This window comes from Epargyreus clarus, unplaced genomic scaffold (genome assembly GCF_041222505.1).
Source record: "Epargyreus clarus isolate Ecla_fem2 unplaced genomic scaffold, WU_Ecla_fem_2.2 ptg000007l, whole genome shotgun sequence".
In the NCBI taxonomy this organism is placed as follows: Eukaryota; Metazoa; Arthropoda; class Insecta; order Lepidoptera; family Hesperiidae; genus Epargyreus; species Epargyreus clarus.
Window position 1 is genome coordinate 5,312,884 of NW_027332215.1, and position 23,059 is coordinate 5,335,942.

Here is a 23,059-nt window from a genome sequence, read left to right on the forward strand (position 1 = left end):
AAACCCAGTTGCTAATAGAAAATCCTGTAAGTAAAATAATTTTTCTACCAACTACATTTCTTTAAAATATTAAAGTAGAAAATGAACATGCAGTCCACTTGATGGTAAGTAATATAGCTGCCGCCCATGCTATCTGTAATCAAACCCAAATACAGTTAGATAACCACCTGAGTTTGGTCATAGATGTCTTGCTACTCCCGAGGGCTAAGTTGTAACAACTCGGGGATAAGAATTTTGTAAGGCAGATCTTCCCTTACAAGATTCATCCATTAACATTAGTATTACTATCACAAATAGATGTGGCGATGGTCGTTCCACGAATGGTTCTCCCGCGTTTAAACTATTCTATTTACATGCAAAAATAAGGTTAATAGACATAGCGCGGTATTTAGCAGTGATATGCTCTCCCGAAGATGACGATGTTTGGCTGTTTTTATCCGAGTTTCCAGTAGGAAACCTTTCATTTTTGGCCAGATTCTTATACAATATTGCAAGAAGTTGATACACAAACTATTAGCAATTGTCAGAGCAGCAATATATCCATGATGGATTAATTATGTGATTTTAGAGGCCGCTTCAGAAGTTTCGGGGGAGCTGTAATCTCACTCACACTCTCACACACGCACATCTCATTAGTACAGTACAATATTTACAGTTTTAATATTTATATGTATTTTTGTGGAAATGTGTTAATGCATTTTTTCTTGTTACAGATAAATTGCCAATTGTTCACACTGCTTAACATGTATTTGACGAGCTCCTGCTACATGTGGATGTTCGGGGAAAGTTGGTTCCTATATATTTCAATAGTTCTAGTAAGTAACTTAGAAATGAAAACTTTCTTGAGCTATATTTATAATGCAGCTACATATATAATATTTACATTTATATACAATATTTTTTCATAAATTGAGATATTTTTTCACATAAAGTTCATATATTTATTTATGAATGCTTATCAGGGATCTCCTCTCGTAAAGAGAGGATTTAGGTTTTTCGTCTACCAAACTGGTAGAGTCAATTTTACCAGTTTTTCACGTGATCGAATTTTGAAACCACAAGGCTATAACTTATTTCTAATAAGGTATAATATACCAGTGTGATATATCACTGTAGACTACAAAAATCAAATCGGTTACTTGTAGAATAAGTTACAATATACCTATATAATAGCAGTTATAGCCTAGTAGTTGAGAAACGCGGCCTCATGATCGAGGAGTCCGAGGTACAAATACCAGACACTCAGCTATAATTTTTGAAAGTTATGTGCGTATCAGAAGTTAATTATCAAGTGATAATTAATTTCTGATACGGTGAACGGTGAAGGAAAACATCGTGCGGAAACCTGCATACCTGAGAAATCTTAAAAAAAGGTTTTCAAAGGTATGTGAAGTCTACCAATTCGCACTTCGCCAGCGCGATGGACTACTCGTATGGCGTAATCCTTATCATACTGAGAAGAGACCGAGCCCAGCAGTGGGACAGTAATGGGTTGATGATGATGATGATACCAATATAATATTGGTTCCGGCCAATTGAGGTTTGCAAAATTGTTACATTAACACTATTGTCTACTTCTACGTTATTATTTCAAATCCTATTACATTATATCAAATTATATTACTCATATTTATATCATAAACAGAACACAATATTCAAAATAAAAATATTTACAGTAATCGAAAAATAACTGAAATTATAAATATAATAAATGATCCAGATGGCTGCCCCGCGGTAGTGTACATCCAAGACACTAGCACATATTGTTTTTTTTATTTAGTTCAAATTCTTACAATATTGAAAATAATTAAATATAAATTGTACATTTTCATGTTATAAATAAAGTTATATAATAGTTACATAAAGAAGGAGTTGTAATATACATTTGCACCATTTATTTGACATTTATTGTATCCGCTATCGCGATTTTTGTAGCGCGATTTATAATAAATATAGCCGACCTTGTTCGCCTGAAATATCGCATTACGAATATCAAAAATTATATGTTAATAAAAAACAATGTTAACGAAATGTAAAATATTTTAACCTACACTTTACCAAGTGTACGTAATGTTTTCAAAGTTACCTCATCTCTATACACTTTACCAAGTGTACGTAATGTTTTCAAAGTTACCTCATCTCTATACACTTTACCAAGTGTACGTAATGACTTAAGAGCTACCCCAACACTATCCCAAGGGTCTAATCCAACCACAAGGTTACTTATTGAATGAAGACGTAAGACATGCAATTACGTACTTATAGTCGTACAAAGTTAAGCGATTTCCAAAATAATATCGCAGTCATTTGAAAAATGTTTAACGTATTACGTAAAATTATTATTGCATTTACTGAAAGTGAAATTTCTATGTACTAGGTACATAATAAAATATTAATCATAACATCATCATCATCAATCCATTGGCGGATTGGTAGACTTCACGTACCTTTGAGATGTATTTTTGTGTTGAGGCAAGTGATAATAAATTTGTAATACGATGTTATTTTTGAAAATTAATAGGAGCGTGCCTGGGATTTGAACCTCGGACCCCTTGACTGAGAGGCCACGAATAAACCACTAGGTTATCACTGCTACTTATTATAAGCGTATACACATAAAAGTTTAATTTTGCGACGACTCACCTTACAAATAACTAAACGAAAATATATTTTTTTCTCTCGCTCATTACTTATTTTCATTTTTGTGCTAACATATTTATGTTATATCCACAGGTATTCGCTAACTTTACGCTCGAAATGAATACCGTAATTATGCTGGGATGGGTATTCCCCCTCGCGCAAGTGATCGTGTACGCTGCTATTCGGTTTTATCTCGGCCACACTGAAAAGTAAGTAAAACCTACGAGTATCTAAGGTGCATCGGGCCTGTTGCAACTATAACGAAGTAATTTAATTATGATAGTGTAATATTATGTTTCATTTTGGTTTTCATCTAGTTTTGTACCTCAAAGTCCTATTAAGAAACACATTTATGTTACACAGTTGCACTTATCCCGGACTTGAGGCACACCCTCCCCTCCAATTCGTTACATTGTAGTAACATCTTAATTAATGAAATGTTCAAAAGTGACCTATTGTGACAGGCAGTCAAACATTTCATTGGAAATGTTGCAATAGCTCCAGTGCATCTTATATCATATTTTTCTCCGACACACCAGCTTCACTAACAATATATGTTTGTTACAGATGCATGATTGAACACAGCGATGCCATGTACGTTTTCACCATTCCAGTGGCCATTATCACTTGTATTGCTACTTGTAAGTATATAGTATGAGATTAGCACAAATATAATATATATTGTATCAAAGCTTGTTTTACATCATCATCATCATCAACCCATTACTGTCCCCGTGCTGGGTACGGGTCTCCTCTCAGAATGAGAAGGATTAGGACACAGTCCACCGCGTTGGTAAAATGCGAATTGGTAGATTTAACTAACTAAAACTTTTTTAAGATTTCTCAGGTATTCTCAGGTTTCTCAAATGTCTCAGGTTTCCTCTTTCAGGTTTCAGGTTTCTTCCTTCACCGTTTTAAGCAAGTGATTATTAATTTCTATAAAGGGCACATATCTTTGAAAAATCAGAGCTTGGGATTTGAACCTCGGACCCTTCGATCAAGAGGTTCTTAACGAGTTTCTTAACCACTAGGCTACCTGCCCTGTTTTTAAAAAAAAAAGGTTTTGAAAGCCAAATGCGAATGTGTGCCTAGCCTTTGCGAGATAATGTTATGTGCTTTGCGAGTAGCATTGAGCGCCCGTGCTTGCTTGCTAGCGAGCGTGCTTGTGTCCAGCGTTTACGCAAAATACATAACAAAATACATACATAATGTGTTTCAGAGACCCTGAAAGATTTTCAAAATTAAATGACTGATTGTTTACCACTTAAACGAATTATGTTTTAAAATTATAACTAAACATATATTTACTGAATCTACTCCTGTATGTATGAATTGAACCAACGCGGTTGGTGCTTGCGATTATATGTTTATGTACAGTCAGCTCCAATTTTGATCTCAATTAAAAAACTTATACACCCAAACGTTCATAAGTAGCCAACCATCTCTAGCATCATAATTAGATGAACACTATTGCGTTTAAAGTAGCTGAATACCGTATGAGCGAAAACGCTGTAATATGTATTATTATTCAGGTACTTTTGACACGTAGTGTTCATCTACTTTTGAAGCTTTACGAAGTTCGTTTAATAATGGCGCTGGTTGTGTTTAGCTACTTATGAATGCTTGGGTGTATAGGTATTTTTGAAACTTTAATCTGTCCATTTACTTTTGACGCTGACTGTACAGGTACAGTGTATGTGGCCAGTAACTAATTAAACTTATTTTCAGACTTCCTAATATGTATATTCTACGTGCTAATCAGCAAGGTATGTGGGCAACCTCGTCGAAATATCTGCTCGAACGCGACCAGAGCTGCGGTGATTCTAGTAAGTTTCGCTTTGAACTTGTTATCTTTTAATGTAATGTAATGTTCTTTTAGTTTGCTAAAGGCCTGGTCCAACAGATACAACTATTTACCTACTACGCGATATTTACTACGCGTTTTTACCGACGAGGTAACTAAAGCGCTAGATTCTGCCGCGCTAAACCGCCAAATGTGTTTCACTGTGTTAGTAGTAGTATTTTTACAAAGTTAATTTTGGCTGGAGGCGTAATATTACAAAACTTTGCACTATGACTGAAAAAAGGATAGGAGGAATTCAGGACGGCGGTATGTATGGCATACCGTCGTAAACATAGCCCTTTTTTTTGTCGAGGGGGAAACCTTCAAAAGGTACCCGACAACGTGGGAGCGACGCCGAGTTATGTGGGATTTTAACCGCACTAAAACCCCCCCGGTGGCCGTCCTCTGCGCTGCGTTCAGGGCTCCGGGATCTCCAAAGTAACGCAACCGGAGTCCTCTTAGCGCGTTGCCCCGTCGGGCTCCGCCCAGGTGAGCTTGGCGCTCGCCACACCATCTGGTGTATACGACGGTATGCGACCACACATACCGTCGTCCTTCCCGGGGCCGCTGGCCGGGCGGTTCGAGCTCCCACTCTCGCCGCCCGCAACCCCGGAAGCCCCCTTTTAGTCGCCTCTTACGACAGGCAGGGGATAGCGTAGCCCTATTCTAGTCCCGGAACTACAGGGACACGTAAACATAGCCCTAGAGAGGAATCCCTCTTGGAGGAGTCCGGTTGTATTCCATCAGAGATCCCGGAATTCTCCACCAAGCGCTGAGGACAGCCACCGGGGGGGTTTTAGTGCGGTAATAATCTCACATAACCCGGCGCCTCTCCATATGGCATCGGGTACCTTTTGAAAGTTTGCTCATCGTGAAAAAAACGTATGTCCTATGTATATATTGCTTACTACATCAAGCTCAAACCAAATACAGCAGCGTGTAACTTACTTGGATAAATGATATTATTATTAATATTATTATAACCACTGTTTTTGACATAATAACCATAAACGTCAATTTGCATGAACCTAACAACTGTTGCATTGTTAAGTATTGTTCCATTTAAACATTAGTTTAATCGAATGAAAATTAAATGCTTTCCAAATAGCCAAATAGTATCTATAAGTAATTGTAGTGTATAAAGACTGAACGAAAATTCGGTTTCGCCAAAGATCGGCCGAAACTTTTGGCACTACCGAAACATATATTCGTGAAGTGAACTTTCGCGTAGCATTCGGCTGTACTCGGGCGTTTTACTACTCGTAGCATGCATTCATTCTAGGGTTGTCACCTGTACTTTATAATAAAGTATTGTACGTTATTTGAGGTAATTGTACTCTATACTTTATGAGAACAATAAATTACACGAAAATACTTTATTTCGCATGATTTGATTTAAAAGTTTAGTTGTAAGTATTTTTTCTTTAAACGACATTTAGCAATTGGTGCAGAATCGATGTCGTCACTCGCCAGCGCGACATCCCTTAACTTAAATATATTAATATATTTACATAGTACACATAGTACACATAGTATAGTACATAGTATCAAAATAAAGTGTACTTTATTTTGATACTATGTACTTTTTTTCTTACCTATAATAATCAATATACTTTACCTGTAGAAAAGAAAGGTGGCAACCCTAATTCATTAATTACTTAGTATCGTACTACTAGTAGTAGATTTTTGTTTTTATGTGTCTCTACACACTTGATACACGGACGAGTAAGTACGCGTACTTATGGCCGCATCGCGAGCATTAGCCGTCATTTTCGTTTTTGTTATTAAATTTTGAAATGGAATTTGATATAATTCCTAAATGACACAAAGCTTCTGTACCCTTAGTATGAGTTTTAACGTTTGCTCGAAAACGTCCAACGTTTACGAATTCGCTCATAACAACAAAAATTTCGCATTATGAGTTTTAAAAAACTGAATAGTCAATTGTAACGACATTTAATTTTACAAATATAATTAGAATGCATTTATTTTTACATGGGGGCGCTTTATGTGCGAATTCGTAAACGTGGAACGTTTTCGAACAAACGTAAAAACTGATACTAAGAGCGTTTTCAGATTATCCGATCCGATATCGGTGTCGGACGACGATAGCCGACATCCGATAGCCGACACCATGTGCTATTTTCACATATTTCCGACAAAATCGTTCCGATACGGCCATTTGCTCGATAGCTTAGTGCGGACAGGTCATCATGGCAGACTATAATAGAAAACTTTATTTGCTGTATCTCTTATATTTGAGACGCAAAAAAAGATCTGTTCACAGACAGTATTGGATACATCCTATTGTGGAAGCTAGATATTCAGAGGGAGCATTTTGCACTCTTTTTAGCAAGTTACAACACGCACCTAGAAAGTTTTTTAATTACTTTCGTATGAGTGAATCCACATTCAATTATTTGCTAATTCATCTCACAAACAGTATCAAGAAACAAGACACACATTTTCGAATGGCCGCCGCGCATCGGGCTCTACGCACACAGAGACAATTTAGATACACGTAGAGCACACATACAAACATTATCGCCCGACGGCTCACGGGCGTCCGATGGTGTCGCCAGCATATCGCTGTCGGCTCCGATATCCGATATCGGAACGGACAATGTGAAAGGCAGGTACATGTTTCATACATTTTACTTACCCCGATATCGTATCGGCGTCCGATACCGATATCGGATCGGATAATGTGAAAACGCTCTAAGGGTACTGACGACAACATCGTAATACAGTCTGAGCAAGCTTTCCGTGTGTCATCGACGTCGAGCTGAGTAAGTTGGCGATCTTAAAAACCGCGCATATAACGTTCGTATGTGTGGCACTAACTTATTGTTTATTATTGTATAAATGGTATAATAACTTAAATTTTCATCAGTGAAAAAAGTTTCGGCCGATCTCTAGTATATAAGTAGGCGTAAAATATTGAACACATAGTATAAAATTTGTTACTATTATCTTATTTTTTTATGTAGTCACAACTGTTGATGACACCCTTATTCGGCTTACAATATCTTCTTATGCCAATGCATCCCCCCCTGGGGACCGTCTTGGAACTCATTTACGCTGCCTTCACCAGCTTACAGGTAACATTACTAAATGTCTAATTATATTTATTTTTCATAGAAATCAAAATTTTATTTGATATATTTAAATTATACGGTCAATTTCATATAATCATGCATTCCAGTTCATTATAAAAAAACAAAGTATTGTATATATCTAAGCGAACCAGGGTGCATTCATTGTGCCCAGGGTTGCCAACTGCAGGATTGCTCTCGTACAAAAATAGATAAAATCTCGTATTTGCCTTTTAAATCTTGTACACTCCCGGAAAGATTTATTTTGAACTCAATACCATCTTTAGTTGGTAACGCTAATTATGCTCCTATTTTTATAACCATGAAGTTATAGTGAAACGAGGCGTCCACAGGACGGTAATTGTTCAGTACCGCCTGGACTTCTATAACCAGCGCCACATATAACGGGAGTTCTACTTGAAAGGTTTACATACCTCCTGTGTAATTCAGCCGCCTCTTTGAATGAAGTAAATCTAATGTTTAAGGACCACACTACCTGCCTTACTTAAACTCATTTATTAACAAAAATCATTATTTGTAATGTACGAAATTATTACTGTAATGATATTCCAAGGATAACTAATATGTATAGAATGGAATAGACCAGAATAATTTATTTGCATAGAATAGGTACATACATAATCAGGTGTTACAAAATTTAGGTCCTCTTATTCTGCTAACAATACGGTAGCATGCAAATTAAAGAAAATGAAATAAAAGTTAGTTGTCATAAAAAATATACAATTACAAAAAAATGTCAATAGAATCAATTGCACAGAAAGTCATTTAAAAAAATATTTTAATATATTTTTTTAATTATTTATTAAATTATGAACCATTTTAAAAATTGTTCAACAATAGATAAAGATGTCCTTAATTTAAATTTAAATATATTAGACGATTGCTTTCTTAATGTCATCCGTTAAGTTATTATATATTTTAACACACAGTCCAAAAGCGTTTCGCTGGAGCAAAGACGTTCATTGTGGTTTGTCGAGTACTACACGTTGACCACGTCTGGTGTTTCTAGGGTACAATTGTTCAGCAGTTTTAAATATTTTTTGGTTGTACCTAACAAACAAGCATGCTTCAAGGATATACATAGATGCAAGAGTCAATATATTAAGCTTTTTGAATAGAGGCTTACATAATATATAATATATTTTTTTATTTCCCTAGGGTACGCTGCTAGCAATATTCTTCTGCTTCACTAATAAAGAGGTGAGAAATACAATTAGAACGGAACGCGATAGACGAAACAGACTTCAAAGAGAGATGACTGATATTCAGATGAGTGGTAAGTGTATACCACCAACACACCAACCACCAACACAAGTCACGCGTGATAAGTGGTCACATAATGCCTTGTGGCAACATACACAGTGCATAGTGGAAACACTTGTGAAGGCACACGTGGCGTGGTACGCCTAAAACGCGTGACGCTACCCGTCTGAGAGTAATAGTGGCTAGTGACCAATAAGAGAGACTGAAACTATTCCATACATTTCTGGGCCCGAATGTAACAAGATAAAAATGGTGTGAATTTAAAGGTTTCATGTTATTAGTCCCTCACTGGATATTCTACAGATTTCGACCATGTGATAGCTGAGATGAACTGGTTTTAATAACTAATTATTATTGTATTCACCTGTCAAAAGTTTCAAAGTGTCATGTGTGAGTAGTTATGATAATTCCCACAGACTATAATAATAAAATACTGATTTAAATCGATTAGAAACCAATTATAATATTTTTAATTATTGTTAATTGAGGATTGTTATGAGATTATATTGTACTAGCTGACCAGGCCAATGTTGTGTTGCCATATAAATAAAATAATGTTAAGGGTGAAAAATCATTATCACTTAGGGGTATGAAAAATAGCCGATTCTCAGACCTACTGAATATGCACATAAAATTTGGTGAAAATCGATAAAGCCGTTTCGGAGGAGTACGGTAACTAACATTGTGACACGAGAATTTTATATATGGGATTATGATGCGTGTGTATGCTGCATTAATTTACATAATACATATAGTGCAAAGATTTTATTTTCTTTAAAGGGATAATCGATTATTGAACAACTAATCAATTATAACATGAAAAACATTTTTTATATATCTCCACTTCCAGATTGAGAAAACAACTTGTTACATTTTGGCCCACTATGTTCATTCTCCTTTAACACTTACGTCCTCTGATCTGTAGCTTGATGCAGGCATGCTTTACATTTTTTTAACAAAGTAATTAACTGCATTTGTTAAACACAAAAAGCTAATTAAATTAATCATTAAATCAACTCATAAATCCTGCAGCCAAGTACTTACAGAATTAACAAACTCTTGGTAAAAACAGATCATTTCTTGTATATAGATACTAGTACAAGTACTTGTAAATACCCGAAATAATACTATGATTTTAATTATATTTGAAGAATGGGTCCAACAGCTTAAGATTCTTAAACAGCTATTAATATATAATAAAATAATGTTAAGTTCTAGTAATTATATTGAATTAGCGTAATGTTGTATATGGTTGGTCAATATGACAAAGATAGTGAGGAATACCGAATATAAGTGGGTGGATACAATAAAACAGATCTTGTAGTGCTATTCTGTAAAATACTAACACCACTTCTATTCTCGGTACAGTCTTAGTTGGTCTGTGTAGTAGTTATTGCAAGTGACTTCGTGTATCAAAAACAATGTAACTAGATATTTGAGACGATAATGTTAAAAAATCTTATAATAATCGCTCTCATCGCCATTCCCGAATGCAACGATATTTAACTCTACAAACGTTTGGCTGGATCAAAAGCGCTTGCAAACCTACACACATCAAGCCGAACGCTCTATCCACACGTTTGGATTGTGACGGTTTGGCAAACTGTCTTCTGTAATCAGAATAGCACTTTGTTATTGTAAGAAATTTGCAAAGCGAATATTTGTATCAACCAAAATATTCCGTCTTTTTATATATAAACTTCTTTTTTTTAAAGTCCAACAATCAATTGAACGACATCGCGGTATGTAAAAGTTTTAGGTAAAGATTAAAATGGTCCCCTTCGGAAAAAAACATTTTCAAAATTTATGTCTGTTCCTTTCATTTCGATGCGGTTTTTACTATATTGTCACGTTAGTTTTTATAAAATATGCCTTTATGCCTTATTGATGCCATAGGTAAATAATAATGTACATCGCTTTCAATCTGTGTAATGTGTGAGCAGGATGTATGCAACAAACGTCGGGAAAGTCGACGCTGATTACGTAATAGTTTCCATAATATTTAATAAATGAAATACGCGACTTCTTACTGTTAGTTACATCCTACTTTTTATAACAGACCGCGGAATAAATTAAAATTAATCAAGTGTCTATCCATTACGGTTGAAGTGATAGAGCCAGAGTCCCGACAGATAGAACAGACGGACTGACAGACAACGGATGCTTATTAATAGGGTTCCATTTTCTGCCCTTTGAGTACAGAACCCTTAAATGTATTAAAGGTAACTAAATCTCGAAAGCCGTGGATATTTTCCGACTAAGAGTAGAACACACCCTATTTCGCGTCTCAGGGGGGTTACTAGTTACTACCATGTCTTAAAACAATATTATTTTAATCATACTTTTACTTTTACATGTTAGTTGATTTTATTTATACAATGGATAAGCGAAAAATTAATAAGGTTTTAAATTTTTTCCACTGTGTATGACGGAATATTTTACTGTTTTAACGGAGAAATAAAACTTTCCTGAACTATAATGGTTTTTAAAAGATGGTGGTAGGCCCCCAGGTGTGCAAAAATTTAATACGTACTTATATACGAATTTTTCCTTTCCAAGTCAAATAGTGGAAACCAAATCGATTAGAAATTTTGTATTTCAAACTATAACTAAATTTAAACGAACAGACAATGTGATACGCAAATAGAGTTTGTGTGATTGGCTGTAAAGGAGATGGGGAACTCAAAATTTTTTATTTTTATTTACTCATGATGTGTACGTTGTTGGAAAATTTGAGCCATCTCAAAAATCCAATAACTTTTTTGTTTTTACATTTGTTTCATCTATTTCTATAAAAGTTGTAATAAAAAATGGTGGCATTTCTATTTACCTCTCGCTCGGTCACAATGTGTCAGCAAAAATGAAATGAAATAATCATTAAGTCCGCCATTCTATATTACATGTTTATAGAAACAATTTATACATAAATATGTTGTTATCATTATATGTGTTGGAACGAGATGGGTCGCTTCATATACTTGTGATTGATTAAAAATTTCATTAAGAAAAAGAAAGAAGTATCTATTTAGGTACTATCAGTTAATTTTCGGCGAACCTCTCATACCGTGTCCACACGCTTGGCGTTTGCTGCCAACTCCAAAGTACTCCAAACCTCTACAAACGTTCGGTTTGATCAAAAGCTGTGCTACAAGCGCTTGCAGCCGACACAAATAAGCCGAATTCTATATCCACACGTTTGATTTGTGACGGTTCGGTAAGCGTGCGGACTCGGCATTGTTTTCATGTAGTGTGTTGTAGTACCCACTAAGGCTAAGGCAGGTAATACACAAGCGACAGTTCGTGTCGAGTCGCTGATTGTCACCGCAGTCGTCAGCGACCATTGCCGACTAGCAAAGTAGCAAAGCAGGGGCGATTCCGCAAAAATCAAATTTTAAATCACATTATTTATTACTTTTTTCTACATGAATGCAAAGAAAAATAACCATACTATTTCTTGGCGCAATTAGAAACATTATCTACCATTAAAAGATTTGGGCTTTATCTGCAAATTCGTCCTGCGCAAAAATTACACGAAACAGACATACTGACAGTTCCAGGTTACATTTTGCAGGCTAGGCGTGGAGTAACACAATTCGTCTATTCTAAAGTGTAAAAAAATTCAAGTATTTGTTTTTATTATTTAAGCATTATTTAATATAAATAGTCATTGTTAAAATGTTGCACCCGTGATACAAAAGATATATATATATTTTTCAGAAATAAAGTGATAAAGTTTTGAAACTTTGTAAAAGAAAGAAGTTGAAGGCACATCTAAATCAATTGTTTTTATGAAAATAATGTTAGCCGATTGGAAATAAACGTTAACTCAAATTGGTTGCACCCGCGACACTGACGTTAGAATTATGGGTGCAACCTTGTGTCTACTGACATTATTATGTCATTTATTATATATATTTTATTATATTTTAACGTCTTGTTTAATTATATGCTCTGTATCATTGGTGCTTTGTATTTAATAACTGAATTTATATTAGCTTCTTTTTTAAAGAAATATTCAAATGATGAATATATAACGAGGTCTCGTTTACTATCAAAATTTCAAGTACAAGCATGCTGTAAAACTCGTAACGTCAGTGCTGCTGTCTTAACAAAATATATTTATGCATGGTAGCATGTGTAGCTTGTACAACTGCTCAGCAAATCTGTAAGAAAAATACTCAATAAAGCTGTGTTGGGCTATCTCTGAGCAACATAGACGAAGATGGAGAGGTAAATGTAGAATTCCTGAAGACGATGATGACAAACGTATCACTAAAATCATAAATAACAAAAAAGATGTAAAATTTGAGGATATTATTAAAAAGTCTAATGAGCCGGAGGAAAATATTGATGGAAAAAATGTGTTCCTATATTTTCCCGAGCAAATAGACGTATTTGAAAAAAAAATAAAGAATAAAGATAAACCAAAACGATGAAGAAGAATACTAGTTAATGATAAACAATGTTTGGCCTCGTATTTTGTTCCTGTATAAGTTTTATTGACGTTTATAATCCCATAAGTGAGACGCGTTGTACCCGCGATAATTTCTTGTTGCACCCGCGATTTTTAAAAAATATAATTAATTATTCACTTTAGTTTTCGACATATTTCTTTAACTTTTTAATTTGATTGATTAATAGAGTTACGAAATACGGAGTCATATTGTAATAAATATTTGACAAGTGATAGACTTCTGAGTTTTTGTACTAAAATCTGCAAAGGTGGGGCCAAATTTGTAGCACCCGCGATGACACTCTTATCCTTTCTTCTGACTATTCAAACATGAAATTTAAATTCTTACAAGTACATAAAACATAAATAAGTTAAAATGTAGCCGTTCCAAGAACAATTTCATTAATAATGTTTTTTATTTTATAATTATGACACTTTAAATGCGTCTAAATGTTACACCCGCACTAATGGAATCGCCCATAACCGATTATAGCCAACGATCGTCGACTGTTGCCAATTACTGTCGGTTGTTGCATGCGGTCGCCGATTGTCAACGCAGACGTCAGCAACCATTGCCGACAAGCAAAATAGCCGATTAAGTCGGCTTCAACTGTCGTCAATTTGACGGTTTTTGACATAAACTGTCGCTTATGTATTAACTGACTGTCAGTCGTGTATTACCTCTGTTACGTTTTATTTTAGTTTTTTTACTTTTTGTGGAAAGGGCACGCAAGATTACTATTTACTGATATTCGCTAGAGCACGAAAGGATTTTAAAAGGTTTTGTTATATTATTACTGCCTTGCGACCCCACAAACTAGGATTTAGCTTTAAACTAACCACTCTCTCTCTGGCATTAAATTGCGTCCTTTGACGATTGCAACCCAAATGTAACATTTCAATGGACTAAAATAATTTGTCGTGTGCTCTTGCTAATATTCAGGAAAAAGGAACAACCGAGTTATTGTTTTTATTTTTGTCCAAATGAAACGTGTAGCACAACTTTCTTATCATATAAACGTTTTTGAAAGGGCCAAATTAGCCTTTGAAATAGTATCTAAAATTCCCGAAGATTCACTTACATAGGATTTAAATGTGTTTATTATGTCAAGCGCTTTATTTGGACAGTGTTAGGTTCAGGCTACATGACAGCGGCTTTTTAATACAATCTATAGGAAAATATTAAGTTTCACATTAAGCTCCACAAGCCACGCCTACTCAATATCACGTGGGTGCTCGGTTGACTAAAATTGTTGTAGAGCCAATGTTGGCGGAGTCTTTAAAGACTAAATGTAAAATATTCTAAAAAAACAAGTTCAAGAAATTTTGACTACATAAAAATAACATTAATCAGCATAATATTGACTTAAAAAGTGATTTATTTTCCTACAATTACTAATTGTAAACTAACAGCCGTTGTTATGTACCAGAGTCGACTGGTGATTCTCACACTACAATATTATATTATACTTAGTATTTAAACAACTACATACAGCCTGCGCTGTCTAGCTGCGCGATTGAAACAATAAACCTGAAATACTATATAATAGAATTTAAAATTTTGGTTGAAAATATTCAGGGCCTTAAAATAGGTAAAGATTTTCTAACCTTTTTTTTCTTTTTTGTGGGGAAACCCTTCATGGGTTCCTCTTGGCCGCGGGGGCAGCGGAGAGGATATGCCGGACTCCTACCGGCTAAAACCCCACGGTGTTCCTCTGGACACCCTCTATCGGGACCACGGGTACGCTAGCAGCACTCGTCCGCAGTCCCGACGGCGGACGAGTGCTGCTAGTAAGTTTTTCTAACCTACTCTAACCTAACCTCCACCTGAAGTTATTTTATAATACACCAGTAATATCTATTGACTAAAATATTCATCATAATAATTATAATAGGTACAGTACGATTCTTTACGCTTCATTTACTAGATACAGATATACAACGGGACAGTCTTATTACGTGTTCATTACAACACATCAATTTGATCCTAATATCAGAAATAAAAGTAAAATTTTAAAGGTTTATATGATTAAATTTTAACATAATAATATTATAATTTAAGTCAATGATTTTTACAAATGAATTATATATTATAGTTATCTTAAGTGTGAGAATCGCCTTAAATAGCCCTTTCCATAGTCAATGCTATATGATTATGGTCTTGTCTGTTTCCATTAAGCTCAAAACGCGCTATCTCATTCGTCTGAGAAATAAACGATGGGATAGATCGTGCATACGCGACTTTATATTTATACGTTTAGCAATCATTTCCTCCAAATCTGTGTTTAAATTTGTATGAACTAATTTTTATAAATACACTGATTTTTTATTCGCTATCGACTAAATTATATGATTGATTTACAAAGTTAAAAATATAATTAAAAACAAATATGAACAAATTTACACACAGGTTAGGCGCATTACGCACATTAGAATCGCATTAAGCTCTGTTGACACAAGCGATTGATACGCCCGAGCGACAGTTTCATTATGCAAACTTCGTTGTATAATATGAGCTTAAATTAACCATTAATATAATAACAAACTTCAAATTACTAACAATCACTTTGAATTGCGCATACTGTTGTCATACAGCGTGTATTTTTCCTACACAAAAGTTGCGTGCGTTATTGGCCTAGCTAGCGTCGATTGTTATAACTCGCATAAGATATACATATGCCATAACTGAATGCCAGCGATAGAAAATAACAGAAAATGGCTTGCGGCTCGCAAATGGCTTGTGTTAACAAACACGCTTCGTACTGGTGATGTAGCGACGCTGACAATTACAAGCCGTTTGTTGAGAAGCGAGTGTGGAGAGAAGGAGTCTGGGACCAGCCGTGTCTTCGTGTCACACTTCAGCGGGGTCGACGTGGACGCAGCAGCAGGGCGTTGCAGCAAAGGAAATGACTCGCCCTCCAAACGGTTCGGTAAACAGACTCGCAACACCACAGTACAAAATATATGTTAAAGCATTTAGCTCATACTACTGTTATACCAGGCAAGGCCTATAGATGCTTTCTTATTTTTATTTTTCTATTCCCTTTGTATAAATGTTGTATCATATAAATGTAGAACAAAAGGTGAACCTTCGTTATTGTATAAAAATTTCCCCTCTAAACCTAGAAAAATATTTTACTGCGAAATTTCATTTTTAGAAATTTAACTCTATATTATGTACATTATTTATTTGTTACACCCAAAGGCATTATTTTAAGGCATCATACTTCTTAATTACTAACCGATAATGCTTATTATATTTAACATTTAACTACTAACAGATTTAACTTGATTTTAGTACTAATGTTTCAGATTCTAGTGTTGCTTGTCATCAATTGTAATACAAATGCCTTAAGATGGCCTTGTGTGTAATCAAATGAAGGGAAAATAAGACGAAAGTTCACCTTCAGACTTTATTATTTCTCTTAATTATTTTCGTGGTATTACAGCGGCGACTGCCGGCGACAGCGTCAACATTGAAGAGCACGCTGTGTAAATGATTGAAGACCGACCTAGCGTTCCACCATAACACGATATGTTTTATATCAATTCAGTATTATACCAAAGAAGATTGTCATTATGTTACAACATATCGCGTTATGGTACATAAATAAACCAAAGAAGACTGACATATGTTACAACGTTTCGCCTTATGGCTCATAATTATACCAAAGAAATGGACTTAATAAAAGAAAATAATGTGTGAGCAAAACATGCTTAAAATATCTCAAAGTGTCTCGATCACTATAAACTATATTTGAGCGGTGGTGGTGGTGACCTTATGTGTATGGACATTTGAAAATACCAAAGAAGCCCGACGTTAAATTCCGTCATTGTCAATTAAGACGAATCTAATTGCATGCATGACTCAAAATGGAGTTAATGAAAATAAAAGAAATGGACTTAATAAAAGAAAATAATGTGTGAGCAAAACATGCGTAAAATATCTCAAAGTGTATCGATGACTATTACTATATTTTAGTGGTGGTGTTGACCTTATGTATATGAACATTTAAAAATACTCATTACCACCGTACCCACCGACAAAACCATTTGACTTTTAAGTGAAAGTGAATTGACAGTAGAATCAACTTAACGTGTGTTTAGAAGTAATTACCCACCTTAAAAATAATTAACTTATTCCATTATTATAGTATGCATGATAGTCATTATTGTATGCACTTAGTACTTATTACTACTTATTATATAATGTCTTTAAACTTTGTAATATTAAGGTTTAAATGTATTAAAAAATAATTTTGAGTAGAAAACTTACTGTATGTGTCTAGTTACGTACTTTAAATAAAAGCACTAGTAGGTACTTCTATAATTACCATGGATATTGTATGTTATATTCTAGTCATAAGCACAGAAGAATCAGAATAATAAATCGTCTGTAAAGTAAAAACAAGCAATCGTCTGTAAGTGTTACGAAATAAATGAAACTCTGCGCATTATTTATTTCATTACTCGACAAAAATATCTGAAACCCACGCGCAGTGAAGTTATTTTAGATCAAATAATATTTCGAAAATTAAACAGATTTCGCTTCATCATGTTTTAACAATTTACATAGCTAAGAATTTTAGGTTAATGATAAACAAGATTAGTAGATATTAGGTAGAATCCGCCAAACTTCTAGTCCGCTCTGAATATAGAAACGAGTCGCAACAGCAAATTGTAGATATTAGCAGAACGAAGACAGTGCGGGACCACCCCGGCAGCCTCCACAGCCCGCTCTCGCCTTACTTCTTCTCGCCCGCTCGGTACTTAGCTGCGTGCGTTAGGGTATATGCTTGTAATTGTGTTCGGCCGCATTGCGTCTCTGACTATTCCTGCGCGCAACAACTTCGGAGCGGACTAGAAGTTTGGCGCGGACTATAAATGTTTACATGTTGATCTAAGAAGATTAATGTATTTTAACTATAACTTCAAGTATAAAATTATTTCATAATTCGTACTACAGCCACATGAAACGGCAGCAACAAATGTCATGCGCAGCGAACCATTGCGATGTTCAGTATCGTCAACAGTTGTGGTCCGTTTGAATAAAACTACAAATTTTCATAGAAATCATCCGCTCATGCATTTATCGTTGTGATTTAGTGTGGTTGTGGTAGCTGTAAATAGGTGCTAAGGCTAGCGGTAGAGATACCCACAGATATGCTACAAATATTGCAAATACCCCGTCGCAACATTTGGCATGAGTATTTTAAGGAAGATCTGATCGAAGTATTTAACATTTATTACGTAAAGCTGCATCCATAATGGTACATCTTTATCGCTACTTCTTAAATAACTGTAAATGCAAATGTTTGCAAATCGTATCCAAACGTTTGGATGAACTATTAAACTCTCTTCACTTAATGTGTCTGGCGCTGGCCTTAGAGAAAAAATAAACTTAAATAGATACAGGTACATTCTCAATTATTAATTGTTATCGTAATAGGCTATGAGTAATTGTAAACCTATGAATATAAGATAGCTTTTATATGTCTGTTGTATATAAGCTTTTTGATTAATTTCATAATTTGTTAATAGTGATTTTACGAGTTTTCCAATCAATTTCAATAGATTCTGTTTATTTGTTCAGTCGAGCTGTACCATTATCTTAATTAACTGAACTGTCATATTTCTTGATAAGAAAAATCAATCAAAAAAAATTATATTTTGTTGCAATCGAAAATAGTAACTTCATCTTCGAATAATTATCGATACATAATTAATGCTAATGTATAAAACGAAACGAGAAGAAAATAGACAGTGAATAGTGAATGCAATCCCGACTCGAGATCGTAAAGTCGAGATCTCGGGATCCCGCGGGATTGATATTTCTAATCCCGCGGGATCCCGAGATTTTCGGGATCACGTCTAGTTAAAAAAATTACATCACTGTAAACGATGAAGTGCTTGTTGGTTATAGTGAGATTAAATAAAACAAAATATTAACGAAACAAAGTTGGGAACAAATGCCTTTATCCTTTAATTTAACTAAAGTAACGAAACAATTAACAGTTTTACTAAAATAATCAAAACAAGGTATAAAATAGTTAAAGATTAAAAAGTAGTTATGGGTGATTTTGAAAATAACTTCTTAAATAAATATAGTTCAAAAAACTAAAAAACACGCTTTTATGATAAAATCAACTAAAAAGTAGAAAATAATTTTCAATCTAGGAATCAATTATACTATTTACTGTTCCTTAATTGATTCCTAGATTGAAAATTATATTCTAGTGCTTTTTAGATTTTTGAACTATATTTATTTTATTAATTTTTGGTATTTGTTGTTATAGCGACCATAATTATGCATCGTCTGTAAAAAAATCAAGTGTCTATCTATTACGATTTAAGAGATAAAGCCCCGTGACTCACGAACAGACAGCGGAGGGTTTAGCGAGGGGCGCGAGATCGGGATCCCGCGAGATCGGGATTGCATTCCCTAGCAGTGAACCGTTTTGTCTTTGCTTATACAGACTGTTTCCATGTATTCGTTACAGAAACAGCAAGTTCTTACGATCAATTAATTACTAATTGCAAGTCGGTCTATTGCAATTTGAACAAGACTAATCTAGTATATAAAACAATTATTAAATGCATGAAACTTAAAGTAATAAATGAAGCTATAAACTAAAAAAGAACTACATTTACAACATTTACAAGGAAATTATCAATAAAACCATCTAAAATTGCCGTGTACCCATGGTGCCCAAAAACGCTGGCGGAGTAAACTTAATTTTTTTGTTTATAGTTTAATTTATTATATTTTACCTTAAACATGTTTTTAATAATTATAATTACATAAAAAGTAAATAATATATAGGCAAAAACAAATCGAGTATCGAAATCATTATGAAATGTTACTGAACTGTTTAAAAATCTTAATGTCATAGTCAATATAGAGAAATAATTAATTAATTACATTTATGAGTATGTAGATCAGAAGATCAGTTTCAATTTCTAATTGTTTCGATGTTCAACGTTGTAGACGTATTTTAATTATCTTAAATGTGTTGTATTTATGATGGTTTGCACATTAAAAACTATCAATGGAGTATGTTTTTACTTAACTTATGTTACTTTAACCCAAAGAAAAAGATCCTTATCTCACACAAAAATAACTAATAAAGACACTTTTCTACACTCACAGCTCAAGACTAGGATTCACTGTGTCGTGGATGCCATGGACTCGCAAAGACAGATACACCCAGACCCATTACAATCATCTAAATGCATCATTCATATACCTGTCTGGCCGGGGATCGAACCCAAACCAAATAAGCGTAACAAGGGTATGGTGACCGGGTTCGGCGTTTCGTCATAGTTAATAGTCTTATTTCAAAACTTTTTACTTCCTGTATGCAACTTTGTGAACTTACATCACGTTAGATAGTTTCCTAGTAATGTCTTATCAGACGTTGCTGTTCACCCTGGCCAAATGACGATTGGTAGACTTTATATGCCTTTAAGATTCTATAAGAGAACATTCAGACATAACTTTACTCACACACACACCTACTTCACTATTTAAACGTGATATAAATAATTTCGAACACACTACGATAAATGATTTCTAATACACACCTAGGTTAAAAAGGTAGAGATGGCTGAGATTTATACCTAACATTAGATGAACACAGTTTTAACTGATTGCGAAAAAGAGGATGTTCAGACACACCCATATCCATACAATACAGTGCCAGTGCAACAATACAGTGCCTGCATTATTGAAGCGCTTGATAACATATGCAGGTTATTGTAATAAAATTTTCTGTAGACGCTTATAGACCAATGGTTTAATGAAATGTTGTATTTAGTAGTAGTGTTTTATATAACATTATTATAATAAACGATGATACAGTCTAATGTTAATCAGGAATCTGTAAAACGCTTAACGGGAGCATTGAAATCGATCATGTTTGCCGACATATAAAATATATTAGTGTCTTATATAACGATCGCTCTCTAATCACATATTTCGAACCACAATGTCAAAGCTTTGCTAACACACCAATAAAACACACATAATTAAAATTTTAATCTATTTTTTCAAAATGGATTCATATATAACCCTTTTTGAACCTCAAGAAATTACCACTGCTTCGGAAGGTGTTTCGCTACGGAGAAGAAACAGCAAAGGAAACTCCAGTAGGGGTAAAATCGCAAAAATACTGGGTATATCAATTTCTTACCGTTATGGACAGAAATCACTTTGAGAGACATGACACATGAATAGATCACCGCAATTTATGCTAAAAATCTTTTAAATAAGAAGAATTTAGGCGTTAGGCAACCGCGCTGGCCAAATGCGTATTGGTAGACTTCACACACCTTTGAGAACTTTTCTTTACAACTCTCAAACATGAAAGTCTCCTCAGATTATTTTTCGGCTTTAAATAACGGAGATACGAAATATTTGTAATACACACATAATTTAGAATAATCAAGTGTGCGTGTGTGGGTTTCGAGCCTCAGGCCTCCCAATCCGAGGTTCAAACACTACTTTATTAATCTCATATCTCTATGATTTCATGATGCATTAAATTAGCATCAAATCGACTACAAGATTGCTATTTATATTATACTAAGGACTTTACTCTATGGCTAAGCTAAATAAATTTTATTCACAAATTACTTATTTCACGTATTGTTTGAAAGTTAAATATCATTTTTAACACGCTTTTATTAGCTTGGGTTGTATGTAGGTATGTATGTACGTAACAGTAACGGAATCTTTGAACCCGATTTCTATCCACATTGAACGTTCAGTTTAATTAAAAATTTTGAAGAATTATCAAAAACCGATGACAATACACGATTTTAATAATTTTGTAGCATTGTCCTTATCAACATCCTTAGGATTAACGATTTTCGAGGCGAGAGAAAGCGCCTTAGGGACAGTTCAGGCAATGTTACTAGATTGATTTTTAGCTTTGAAAAATAATAATGTTACTTCCCTATAACTCGAATGTACTGAAACATATGTATAATGCCATCTTGTAGAATGATTTTTAGGATTCCGTACTCAAAGGGTAAAACGACTGTTCGTTCGCCCTCCGCTGTCTGTTCGTGAGTCACAGGGCTTTATCGCTTAAACCGTAATAGATAGACACTTTTTTACAGACGATGCATATCGCTATAACATACTAAAATTAATAAAATAAATATAGTTCAAAAACACGCTTTTTTCACAATTATACTATTTACTGTTCCTTAATTGATTCCTAGATTGAAAATTATTTTCTACTTTTTAGTTGAGTTTATCATAAAAGCGTGTTTTTTTAGTTTTTTGAACTTTATTATACATAATATATAGAAGTGACAGACGAAAATTCATTCCATCTGATGGTTCGTAGCTGCCATCCATTGACATCTGTAATCAATCCGAAATAGGATTAGATATTCCTACCTAAGGTCGGCCACAGATGCGCCGCTACCCCTGAGGACTAAGCTGGAGCACCTCGGAAAAGTATGTCTCCCTTACCACACCTTTCAAACTAAAACACAGCAGCGTTTAACTTTACTATTATTAGGTAGAAACAGGTGTAGCAGTGGTGCCAACAGAGGCTTACCTCAAAGGGTTCTACTACCTTCATCTAGATTCGGCGGTGGTAAACGTAACGTTTTGTAATTTAGTTCGATTTTAAGGATTTTGATCTCAATCCATGTCTTTTTCCATACATTATCACGAAGATACTTTTCTGAGAATTGTGAATCAGGTCTTATGTAACTATAATTCATAAA

The 23,059-nt window shown here is 34.5% G+C and overlaps 1 long non-coding RNA gene across 1 annotated transcript; it reads left to right on the forward strand.

The window, feature by feature from the left end:
• Nucleotides 1–739: 739 nt before the first annotated feature.
• LOC140743175 (uncharacterized) lies at nucleotides 740–3,259 on the forward strand. Its single transcript, XR_012102398.1, has 3 exons — nucleotides 740–815; nucleotides 2,734–2,849; nucleotides 3,208–3,259. It is a non-coding gene; the product is annotated as an uncharacterized LOC140743175 (long non-coding RNA).
• The last annotated feature ends 19,800 nt before the right edge of the window (nucleotides 3,260–23,059 follow it).